Raw genomic sequence first — 13,037 nt, 5'->3', positions numbered from 1 at the left:
GAAGGGAGAGAATTCTGACATGTGGGACAGCCAGTGAAAATGTTCAGAGTCAGGAGACGGAGTATGGTGTGCAGAGAACAGTAAGAAGCTAACATCATCAGATTGCAGAGAATATGGGGGTGGGGGAGTAAGGAGTAGGAAGACTGGAAGTGTAGGCAAAGGCTAGGTTATGAAGGGCCCAAAAAAAGCCAAACAGAGGATGTTATATTTGATCCTAGATATGAAAGGGAGCCACTGGACTTGAGAGAGTGAGTATAAGGGAATGAGAAAGTCAAGCCCGAACTTTAGGAAGATCAACGTGACAGCTGAGTGGAGGACAGACTGAAATAAGGAGGAGCTTGAGGCAGAGATTAACAAGACGGCCATGGCAATGATCCAGGAGTGAGGTGATGAGGGCCTGAACCAGGGTGGTGGCAGTGTCAGAGGAGAGGAGATAAAGGGGCATAGAGGAGAGATATTAGAGAGGCAAAATGACAGGACTTAGCAACAGATTGGAATGGCGGGGGGGAGGGGAAAGGCAACGGGGGGAGGGAGAAAGTAAAGAGTCTGTGATGATATCTAGATTTGGGACCTGGATGTAAAGGAGGATGGTGGTACTTTCAACAGTAATAGGGAAATTTGGAAGAGGAAAGAATTTGAGAGGAAAGGATTTCCTATTTAGTATTGGACATGTTGAATTTAAGCTATTTCTATGGGACATCTAGTGTGAGGTACCTAAGAGGCAGATGGAGATATGTGGCTGAAGATCATGAGAGTGTTTGGGGTTGGATCTCAATCCTCATCCTTTTTGGTTTCTTTGAAGTCTTTGACACTGTTGACTGCCCTTTTCTTGATTCTCTCTTTCTCTAAGTTTTCATGGCATTTCTCTCTTCTGGCTCTCCTACCTTTATGCCCACTCATTCTATGTATTCTCCATTGGATTTTCATCTATATCTTGCCTGCTAAACATGGCAGTTCCTTAAATTTATCCTTGAACCTGTTCTCTTCTTCCTCCATACTATTTCACTGGGTGATCTCATCAGCTTCTGTGGATTCAATTATCATTTATTTCTGTGCAGTGATTCTTGGATTTATTTATCCAGTCCTAATCTCTCTCCTGACCTCTTGTCGTTCATTTCCAACTGCCTACTAAATATATCAAACTGGACATGTCTAAGACTGAACTCATTCTCTTTTTACTCAAACCCTCCTCTCTCCTAAACTTCCCTATTGCTGTCAAGAATACCATCATCCTACACATTACTCAGACTCTCAAGTTAGGTGTCACCCTTAACTCCTCACTCTCTCTTAATCCCCATATCCAATCAGTTGTGAATTCATTTTTGCTTTTGTAAAATCTTTCATATTTGCTTCCTTCTCTCCTCTGTCATTGCCAACACCTTGGTGCAGTCTTAATCTCTCTTTCCTCTCTCTCTCTCTCTCTCTCTCTCTCTCTCTCTCTCTCTCTCTCTCTCTCTCTCTCTCTCCCCACACACACACACACACTCCCTGCCCTTCTACCTGTTCCCAATTAAGTAGGAATAATGATGATGATGACAATAGTGGTGATAATATCTGCCATTTCTATAACACTTAAGGTTTGCAAAGTAATTTTCACACATTATTTCATGTGATCAGGAAGACCATTAATTTCACCTAACACCCATATAAATACAGGGTCAAAAAATTTTCAGACACCATGAAAGAATCCATAGCCTCTAAAAAAGTAAAATTTTCCCCATCATATGCAAGTAAGAAAAGTAATCCAAAAAGTGTCAGTAAGTCAAATATTTACTAAGTCAAAAAAGTAAGTTGCTGAATTGTGCCCCCTTGACTTGGGGGTACAAAGTGCTTGTATAAAGCTGCAAAGTGTTCTGACCTTCCATGTTCCAAAGCTCTATGATTTATACTCTTTTCACTAAGGACTCGGTGCTGGCAGCTTTCTCTTACATAGGCAATCTTTTCTTCATAGGCATGATAGTGTAGGGAAAGCAGGATTTGGTGGATACAAGGATGGAATTGGAAGATTGTAAACAAGAATTCAGTTCTCTTAGAGAAAAGAAAATATACATTAAACCCCATGTAGACAAAATTATGGATGAGACTTGGGTCTCTGAGATCCATTTCTTTACATTTTTAAAAGCCAGTTGTAATGTCACATCTGAACATCTTAGTTATGGAGGGGGATTTATAGTCACAGCCCTCCTAGTAAAGAAACATAAAATAGCCCTTTTTCTGTGGCAAAACAATTCCAAACACAGCAAAGAGTCTGAAACACCATCTGTTGCTATGTTGAAATGTTTGAATAAGAGGGTGAAAGAGGAGAAGATGGCTGATAAATCGAGGGAGTTCTTATATACATAAATATCCAATCTGAGCTGTCTGCTTGGGAACTGGGAGGTGAAAAAGAACTTTCCTTATGTCCTTATTGGGAAGTTTGAATTCATTTGAAGGCATCTAAGTTTTAAAATGAAGAAGGTAAAAAAAATTGTTTAAGTCAGGCATGTATTTCAATTTGCTAAGACAAGATAGATGAAACAGAATGCCAGAAAAGTATGAAATAATGCATGTTTTAACAGTGCTTTGGGGTCTTTTTCTTTTCATTCCTCAAACACACAAATACTGCTTGGAGGGTTGTTTATTTGTTAAACCATAATTAAATTGGATGTAAATTTAAACCAGTCTCTACAGCAATCTTCTAGTTTGAAATTCCTCCCTGCTGCAACAGAATGTTCCAGGGTTTTCAGAAAGGATATAATAACGATGATGATGATGATGATGATGATGATGATGATGATGATGATGATGATGTAAGCTTGGATCCCAATACTTCTATTCAACTACAAAAATCAATTATTTTTATCTTCCTCCGCAATCATTCCCTAAACGGAGGAAACAAAAGAACTATTAATAATGGAATGATTAACACCTTGTCCTGGGATTTTTTCTATCCGAACTTCATCAAACATTAGAGATGAGAACAAGATCTTAATAAAGGAAGAACAATAATACTCCTAATAAAGAAGGCTAACGAAGAAGACTCAAATTCTCCCTTGGCCTGTTCTCGGGGACCTTCTGGAGCTTGCAGCCCGCGTCTCCTCACAAGGTCCGGCCTCTTCCAACAACAAGAATGCCCCAGAGAGGGGAAGGGCACTTGGTAATGAAAGTGTTGCTACCAAGCTCTGACGGCCAAACAGCGGTTTGATTCAATCGTGCGGGCTTTAATAAAGAAGAATGGGGGCCCAGGAAATCCAAGACAAGGGCCGCGGTTTTTGCAGCAGGAGACAACGGATGTGCCTGCACCTCAAATGTAAATTTCTCCGTGTTGTCTCGGATTTTAAGCCACCCAACAATGCAAAGCCCAAGGGGCTATTTAGGATCCTCGCTAAGACAAACTGTCTTCTTCTGCAGTTTTTAAAGCGACAGATAACGAGCGTTCAGTGGCAATATATGGGCTTTGGGGTTGGGGAGAGAGGCCATCGGCGCCTCCCACGGTGGCTGCCCCGGATCCCGCCCGGGGCAGCCCCCTCAAGTCGAACCTTTTCGCGGTTGGGCTTAGAGTTGGGCAGTATCAATATCAGCCAGTAGGTGGAGCACAAAGCTCCCGGCTCGTCTGGGAGAGCCGGGCTCATTGGCTCGTGTGATTGCTGAGTATTTTGATTCATAAAAAACATAAATTCTAGTAAATGAATAATAACAGTAAAGGGAGATTACTATAGCGCACCATAGACATAAATTTTTAAAACCCAGAAATCCAGATATTTGAGATTATTTAATTTGATTTACGGAATTTGAATAACGGGGTTATGTAATGGTCCATGGCAGGACTATTTAGCTTTTATGGCTTCTAAATGCTTCTCTTTAGGGCGACTGCGCTCCCTTGCACGGTCACTAGAGAACCCTGTCCCCATCTCCAAGCTGTGTAAACAAATTGAGGAGAGAATAATTACACATTGTTAGGAAGGCAATAAGAAGGTATTGAATACCGGGAAAGAGAGCCTGAAGCAGACAGGGGGATAAAACACAGCAAAGTTTGCTTTTTTTCTTCTTCAGGTAATAAAGTTAACTTGAAAATGCCCAGGGACCCGTTTTAAGGACACAATTTAAATGCCTGATCAGAAATCCAGTTGCTTCTGAAGTTGGGGCGCTCATCTGTGTTTTATTTTTGATTGTCCACAGTCACAGAATATTCCTATTGACATGAAAGTGAAAATGAAAGATTGAGTCAGTGGCTCTTTCCGCTGGCTTCAGAACTGCCATGGCAGGGCTTTGTGTGAGGGAGAAATTCAGGCCATCCTTCAATGAAAGAAAATTTATCATGGCTCCTGAAGGGAGAAGAGGAAGATGTCACCTCAGAAAGCAGAGGCCTGTTCAGACAAATGCGCCCAGTCAAGCAGGAGGACATGTACCCAAGTATGCATGTATACCGTATGCATACACAAACGCATGCACATAATGTACACACTCATGCACATACATACATACATACATACATACACCATGCTGTCTGTGTGCCATTCATTCCCCTATTGTTTTCAGTGAGGCTGATTCTGGCACCAGCTCTTTAGCACTTTGGAAGGGCCTTCATTAGCACTGGGAGAGTGTCCAAAAAGAATCCAGAAAAATCAACACATGGCTGCTCTCGTTCTCACGATAAATGACAGCTTTGGTGGAAAAACAACAACAGTAAAGAAGCAAAACAAAAACCAAAAAGCAACAAGAGTAGCAATAATGTGAATGGAGGAAGTCAGACATCACTAACTCTGCCTGGATTTTTTTTCTAATCAAATTTAATTTATTTATTTATTCCATTTTTTTTTAACAACCATATCCCTTTGCCACCAGGCCTTGGGGCACTTTCACACAATTAAAAATATAAATAATGAAAATATTTTAAGAATATTCCAAAAAGAACAGCAGTCACATAAGTCTATTTACTTACACACATGCATACACACACCATAGATCCCTCATATATATTTTATATAGTATGTTATATATATAATATGTGTGCATAGATATACATATCTATATTTTTGGTCATTAGACTATTTTATATATACCTAAATACATGTCACAAACAGAGCCCTTAGTATCCAAAGCTAGGAAAAGAAAGAGACCCTCCTTGAACCTTCTTTGGAAAACAGGCTATTTCCAATTACCTGAATTGGTTTTTTTCTTTTTTTCATTTTTAATTGAAACATTTCATTTTAACATACATATATGCACATATGCATATACCTATTCACATCATATATATATTTTACATAGTACATTACATAATATATTTGCACATGCACACATTTCTCAACCATTAGGCCATTCTATGCATCTTAATATATGTTATTATATCAGTAACCTAGAGTTATGAAACTGGAGGTAAGTATCAAGTCTCTCCTTGAAACTCCCTTGAAAATAGGCTACTTTCAATTACCTGGGGTGCTTTTTTTTTCTTTTCCTTCATATTTTTTAATTGGCACATCTCATTTTTATATGACAGTAAATTATCTCACAGTAAATTTTGGTGATTCTCTATTTGCTAAAAGAAAAGAAAGCCAGTATGCTTTCACTTTACCAAGTTACCTAACATGTTCATCTTGAAACCATTAGTAGGGGCTCACTTGCAGTTCCCAGATGCCATAATAACACATGTGGAGAGAGGTGAGCAAAGAGTTAGAGAACACTAGATCTGGAAGGGGCATTAGAGATGACCTAGTCTAACCCCATCATTTTACAGATGAGGAAACTGAGACAGATTCAAAAAGGGGACATTCTTTTGCTTAAAGTCAGACAACTCAATTCGACAAATATTTATTGAATGCCTAGTATGTACAAGGCCCTTTGCTAGATGTTGTGAATAGAGGCAGAAAGCAAAATAGTTCCTGTCCTCATGGAGTTTCATTCTGCTGGGGGAAGGGAGGCGTAGGATATGACATGTACACAGGTAAGTAAATGCAAAATACAAAGTCATATGAACTAATTTTAAGAAGGAAAGGCTAGTAATGCTGGGGGAATGAGGGAATCAGAAAGGGCCTTCTGGGTTGTTCTTTGAAGGAAGCCAAGGATTCCATGAGGAAGAAGTGAGGAACGAATGCATTCCAGATGTGAGGAAGCACTTTTACAATGAGACAGAGGTGGTAAAAGAAATGTTGTGCACAAGGACCAGCTAGCAGGTTTGACTGGAATAGAAGGTATCTAAAGGGAAATAATATGAAGTGGGACTGAAAAAATAGGCGGAAACAGATTATGGAGTATTTTAAAGGCCAGACAAAGGAGTTTGGTTTTTTTCCTACAAGTAACAGGGAGCCACTGAAGATTTTTGAGTAGGGTGGTGACCTGGTCTAACCTATATTTTAGGAATGTCAATTTGACAGTTGTGTGGGTAATAATCATGAGAGGGAAGAGACTGGATGGAGAGATCAGGTCACCACCCTACTGATGAGGAAGCTATTGAAATAATCTAATTGAGAGGTGATGAAGGTCTGTACGAGAGTAGATGCTGTGTGAGTGAAAAGAGGGGAATAGATGAAATAAATGTTATGGAAGGAGAGGTAAAATGGACCCAAACCAGTAACTAATTGAATACAAGAGATAAGGAAGAAGGAAGAGTCAAGACTGCTTCCAAGATAGCAAACCTGAATAGCTAGAAGGCTGATGGTGTCATACACAAAAATGGGGAATTTTGGAAGAGGGATAAGTTTGGATAAAATGAGTCCCATTTTGAACATGTTGAGCTTGAAATGCCTAGAGAACATATAGGTATTGATATCCAGCAGGATGTTATGAAGTACACCCAGAGTCAAAGTGAGCTATTGCAGCTGAATAGACATATTTGCATGTTTTCTGTATAGGGATGATAATTAAAACTGCAGGAACTAATGTCAGTACCAAGAGAGAAAGTACAGTAACAGGCCAGGATAGAGACAAAGAGAATTTGGTGAAAAGAGGATGATGAACGAGGAAAGGTGATGAAGAAGGAGGGGTCAGACACAGAAGAGGAGAGAGTACTGTCTCAGAAGTAAGGAGAAGAGAGAGCATTTAGGAGGAGGATGTGGTCAATGGTGTAGAAAAGTGGCTGAGAGGTTAAAAGAGGTAAGTGTGAGAAAACACCATTGGAATATTTAGCAATTAACTTTGGGAAAAGCAGTTTCAGACAAGAAGTAAAAATGAGGGAAAAGAGGACATAAGTTTGGACAAAGTTGTCTAGGAGTTTGATAAAGAAAGTGGGGGTAAAAACAGAAAGGAAGAGCAGAAAGAGGGCTGGACCTGGGGCATGAGAACCCAAATTCAAATACTCATTAATTTAAAAAAAAAAAAAGGCCACTCTGCATTGGTAGAAGTTCTTCAATGGGCATTACCTATACCAATAAAATCACAGGCTCAGTTCTGATTCTATTCTATATGCCTGGTACAATTTGAGTTGGATAGAGGGAGAAATGGCTAGAAAAACAGAAAAGCATTTACTAGGTACCAGGCACCAGATGAAGCCCTGGAAATACAAATAAAAGCAAGGAAATCTGTGCCTTCAACACATAAAAAGAAGTGGCAGGGTACATGGCTGGAAATGTCTAGAAAATGCTGTGGAACCGAAAAAGAGCAAAATAAGACTAAAGCTGCTTATCCCAAGATGGTTCCACTCACAGGCAGAAAGAAATGAATTCTATTTCCGGTTCAAATGCCCAGCATAACTCCAGAGCTGAAGCAAAAACCCCTACTACCTGTTGTGAGTCACTGAGCGATCTCCCCACCCCTGTTTTGCCCTCCCTTGGCTTGGGTTGGGGGAACAGAAGGATTATTTGTGTGAGAGTGAAACAGACTATAAACTGTCTGGGTCCCTTCCCCCTGGAGGAAGAGGAAAAAGGAGTGTAGATGGTCGAGTCAGCCAGGAGTGGGGAATCTGCAGCCTCAAGGTCTCAAGGTCCTCAAGTGCAGTCCTTTAACTGATCCAAACCCCACAGAAAAATCTGGATTCAGTCAAAGGGGCACACTTGAGGACTTAGAGGGTCACATCTGGGCTCAAGACTGCAGATTCCCCACCCCTGGAGCCTAGACTCATCACTTGTAGGTTGAAAGAAGGCTTTCTGAGATGATGTGAGAAAGTTGGCTGTTTAGTGTATTTTCCTGCCATTGACTCTTCATGGGTTTTAAGTAAATTGTCCCTTTTCACTAATATAATATATATCATAAGGTTAATATATTAGTTGCACAAAGGCAAGAGATCAGAAATGGGGAAATGGGGGCTCAGATCAGTAATATGAATAGATAGTGAACTTAATGTCTAAAAACCTGAAGATAACTAAGGAACTTGTACCATTTGATCTTAGGCAAGACATTTTTGTCTCTCTAGGCCTCAGTTTCCACATTTGTAAAATAAAGTAGTTGAATTTAATTAGTTATCTCTCCAAAGAGGGGGGCTTGGCCTGACTCCAACCAATCAGAGCAGGAAGCCACATTCCACCTTCCTTATTATATTCAAAGGCAGACTTGCCTCTAACACAGCACACCATCCCCTTTACTCATGACAGCCCAACACTCCCCCATCTCCTATTCATCACCTGGAGTCACCAGTTGTAACCCAACCCACCCCAGCATCCCCCAAACTTGAGCCTCAGATCATATGATACTGCCATGGGCTCCTCTCAAGCAAGTAGATTCTGCGGGAAACAATAACCACAGAGCAAGATCTACATAAATCTCTCAATCTCTTTGTTCCTTTCTCTTTCTTTCTTTCTTTCTTTCTTTCTTTCTTTCTTTCTTTCTTTCTTTCTTTCTTTCTTTCTTCCTTTCTTTCTCTTTCTTTCTTTCACTCTTTCTTTCTCTCTTTCTTTTTCTCTCTTTCTTCCTTCCTTTTTTTCTTTCTTTATCTCTTTTCTGTCATTTTTCAAATGCTTTATTAACTTCTGATTTACACCATTAATTTTCTCCAGATTTTGTTACAAATTTTTTCCCCGTTTTTCCCCTACCCACCACCCCAGAATAGCAGTCCCACAGGATATCCCCTCCTCCAATCTGCTCTCTCCCATATCTTCTCCCATACCCCCTTAGACTTTTCCAGTAGGGCATGGTGGATCTCTATGGCTCACTCCCTGTATATCTTATTTCCCAATTACATGTAAAATAGTATTAATAATAGTATGTGTATATATATGTATGTATGTATTTAAATATTTGATTTTAAAACTTTGGATTCCAGACTAATTTCCTTCCTCCCTTGTCACCCACCCTTACTGGGAAAATAAGCAGTTCAGTATAGATTGTACATGTGTAGCTAATGCAAAACATTAACATAGTAGATATATTGTAAAAGACTGACTATATTTTGTTCCCTCCTATCCCACCACCCACTTGTTCTATTCTCTACTTTGATCCTATCCCTTTTCAAAAGTGAGTGCTTCCAATTCCCCTACCCCCCAGTCTGCCCTCCCTTCCATCATCCCCCCCTCTCATCTCCTTCCCCCTACTCTCCTGTAGGGTGAGATACCCTATTTAGTGTGTATTTCATTCCCTCCCCAAGCCAAATTCAATGAAAATAAGGTTGACCCATTCCCTTTTGCCTTCCTATTCTTCCCCTCCATTGTAACCCTTTTCCCTTGCCTCTTCTTCATGAGATAGTTTACCCCATTCTGTCTCTCTCCATCTCCTCTCATTATGTTCCTCTCTTACCTCTTAATTTCCCCTTTTAAGTATCATCCCTTCCTATTAAATTGGTCCTGTGCCCTCTATCTATGTATACCTGTAAGCATATGTACACATATTCACACATGTATTCATATGCCCATATACCCTCCGATACATGTACATATACATATATATGTATGTATTTCTATTCCCTTCAACTATTTTCATATCGAAAAGTTTCATCAGTTACAATTATTGTTTTACCATGTAGGAATGTTAATAGTTCAACTTTGATCAGTGGCTTATGATTTCTTTTCCCTCTTTACCTTCTCAAGCTTCTCTTGCTTCTTATATCTGGATGTCAAATTTTCTATTCAATTCTGGTTTTTTCATTAAGAATGCTTGAAAGTCCTCTATTACACTGAATTACCATATTTTCCCCTGAAACATGATACTCAGTTTCGCTGGGTAGGTGACTCTTGGTTTTAATCCCAGCTCCTCTGACCTCTGGAATATCATATTCCAAGCCCTTCGATCCCTCAGTGTAGAAGCTGCCAGATCCTGGGTTATCCTGATTGTGTTTCCATAATATTCAAATTGTTTCTTTTTGGCTGCTCCTAATATTCTCTCCTTGATCTGGGAATTCCAGAACCTGGCTATAATATTCCTAGGAGTTTTCTTTTTGGGATATTTTTCAGGAGGTGATCAGTGGATTCTTTCAACCTCTATTTTGCCTTCTGGTTCTAAAACATCAGGGCAATTTTCCTTAAGAATTTCTTGGAGGATGATTTCTAGGTTCTTCTCCTGATCATGGCTTTCAGATAGTCCAATAATTTTTAAATTATCTCTCCTGGATCTATTTTCCAGGTCAGTGGTTTTCCCCATGAGATATTTCACTTTGCCTTCTATTCTTTCATTTGTTTGGATCTGTTTAACATCATCTTGATTTCTCTTAAAGTCACTAGCTTCCCTTTGCTCCAATCTAAATCTGAGGGGACAATTCTCCTCATTGAGCTTTTGAGATTCTTTTTCCATCTGGCAAATTTGGCTTTTTAAGGCATTCTTCTCCTCATCTCCTTTTTGAGCCTCTTTTGCCAATTGAGTTGGTCTGTTTTTTTAAGGTATGATTTTCTTCAGTCAGGCTGTTGACTCTCATTTCATAATTTTCTTGCATCATTCTCATTTCTCTTCCCAATTTTTTCTTCCACTTCTCTTATCTGATTGTTAAGGTCCTCTACAGCCTGTGACCAGCTTGTATCTTCCTTTGAAGCTTTTGGTGTAGGAGTTCTAACTTCACTGTCTTTCTCCTGTTCCATGCTTTGCTCCTTTTTGTCCCCAAAATAGGAGTCTAATGTTGGAGTCTTCTGTTTGTTTTGTTTCATTTGTCTGGTCATGTTGTTCCTCAGTCACTTGACCCTTGGGCTTTTTGCCACAGTAGTACTCTGCCACCAGAAAGGGGAGCTTTCATCCCAAACGTTGGGGTTTTATCAGCTGCCAGAGGTATTAGTTGGGTGCCCTCTCTGAGGCTTCCACATGCTCTGGTAAGCTGGTCACACACCCCAGGACCTCCACCCTAGACTGCAATCCAGATCCAAGCAGGTTAAAGCAAGAGCAATTACCCTTCAGACTGGTTGCTTGGTCCCCCTACACTCTGCAGGCAAGGAGCTGAAGCTACCACATGGTGCCAGCTGTGCAGGGAGTCTCAGCGGCTTCTCACCCTGGGAGGCAAAAGCTGATGCACTCCCAACTACTGGTCCCAAAGTCCAGACTGCACTGACCTCTCACTTTGTCCTTCACATCTATGTGTTGATAAATCTGGAAACAGCTACAGCTGCTGGTGATCTGGAGTCCCTCCTGCCAGTGGCTGGTCAAGCCTACTGTGGGGCTAAAACCTCCAGCTCACATGGGCCTGGGCTCGGCTCCCAGAGCACTGCGCTGGCCAATTCCTGCCAGCCTACCAGGCTGTCCTCAGTGGGAGGTTAGCTTCTCTGTGTCACTTTGTGGGTTCTGCAGCTCCAAAGTTTGTTTAGAGTCACCTTTTTACATGGATTGGGGAAGGTAGAAGCCAGAGCTGCTTGGAAGTACTGCTTCTACTCCACTATCTTGACTCCACCCCCTTTCTCTCTTTCTGTCTTCCTTCCTTCCCTCCATCCCTCCTTTTCTTCTTCTTCTTTCTTTCTTTCTTTCTTTCTTTCTTTCTCTTTCTTTCTTTTTCTTTCTTTCTTTCTCTCTTTCTTTCATTCAGAAAGAGTGAAGAGCAGATGAATGGCTAGACATGGGTGGTTTGCAATATACACTGATATACAGCACAATCACATAATCTTTTCCCTACTACCCACCTTTCTTTTACTTCCCTGTTTCCATTCAAAGAACCACTGCTCTCCCATTCTACCAGGTTGTGAGCCTTCTCCTTTATCCGTGATTCTTCACTCAATGGAAGCTGTTCTTTCCAAAATTACCAGTGATCTCTTAATTGACAAACCTAATAGATTCTTCTGAATCCTTATCCTTCTTGACCCCTCTGAAGTATTTAACACTATTAACCATTCTCTTCCTCAGTATACTTATTATATGATTACATTATAAGTGCTTTGAGGGCAGAGTCTACCTTTCTTTTTCATATTTGCATTCCCAGTCCTTAGCATAGCATCTGGCATATAGCTGGTATTTAATAAATATTCATTTTCTATTAATTATATTTATTCTTTCCTTTCTGAGTTGCTGAAAACCATGTGTCAACTTTTAAAAATTCTGACATTTATGTATTTTAAAATCTTAGAAACAGAATTCTCTTACTTACTTTAAAATATTCCAAATAAAAATTTCAGCAGGTTTTGAATTTATTTTGAACCAGAAGCGTGATGTGTTGCTGCCTTCAAGCAGGGCTTCTCTGGATGGAGATGCACCTCCTAAATCTATTATTTGTGAAAAAAAAATGCAAAAGTCCAACAGTTTCCCAATTAACTGATTGTTATAAGAACAACTGATTGACATTGGAGAAGATGAACATTTGCTATTTGAATGCCAGTAAAAACCTTTGTCATAATTCATAGATGGGATGGGAAATTTAGTGTCAAGCATAGGCAAAGATGTACTTTTTTGGGATCTGCATATCTTTGGGTGGTGTCTCTTTCATAGCTTCATATATCTACAGAGGGAAGGGTCTTTCTGGGGCATCTAGTTCAGCTCCCTCGTTTTTCACTTGAGATCAAGGTCCAGGGAGGTTAAAGTGACCTGCTCCACATCACACTGGTAGTAAACCTCAGAGACAGGATTTAAACAAGGTCCTTTGACTCTAGAGGTAATGTTTTTCCCACTGAGTATTGAATAAAACTGAATTTAGTCATTTATTATTGTTTTTCAGTCTTTTCCATTCATGTCCAACTCTTTGTGACCCCACTGGGGGTTTTTTTGGCAAAGATACTGGAGTAGTTTACCAT

The 13,037-nt window shown here is 40.1% G+C and overlaps 1 long non-coding RNA gene across 1 annotated transcript in view; it reads right to left on the bottom strand.

Annotated features, from left to right (window-relative positions):
• Positions 1-2,535: 2,535 nt before the first annotated feature.
• Positions 2,536-13,037, bottom strand: part of LOC138170582 (uncharacterized) — a 149,509-nt gene continuing 139,007 nt past the window's right edge. Inside the window, exon 3 of the long non-coding RNA XR_011170670.1 lies at positions 2,536-2,861. This is a non-coding gene — a long non-coding RNA (uncharacterized lncRNA). The remainder of the gene's footprint in view (positions 2,862-13,037) is intronic.

The sequence above is a fragment of the Petaurus breviceps genome, unplaced genomic scaffold, assembly GCF_028583685.1.
Source record: "Petaurus breviceps papuanus isolate PSGF00001 unplaced genomic scaffold, PetGlider_PUasm1.0 38, whole genome shotgun sequence".
NCBI classification, from domain to species: Eukaryota; Metazoa; Chordata; class Mammalia; order Diprotodontia; family Petauridae; genus Petaurus; species Petaurus breviceps.
This window is presented reverse-complemented; position numbering and strand designations above follow the sequence as displayed.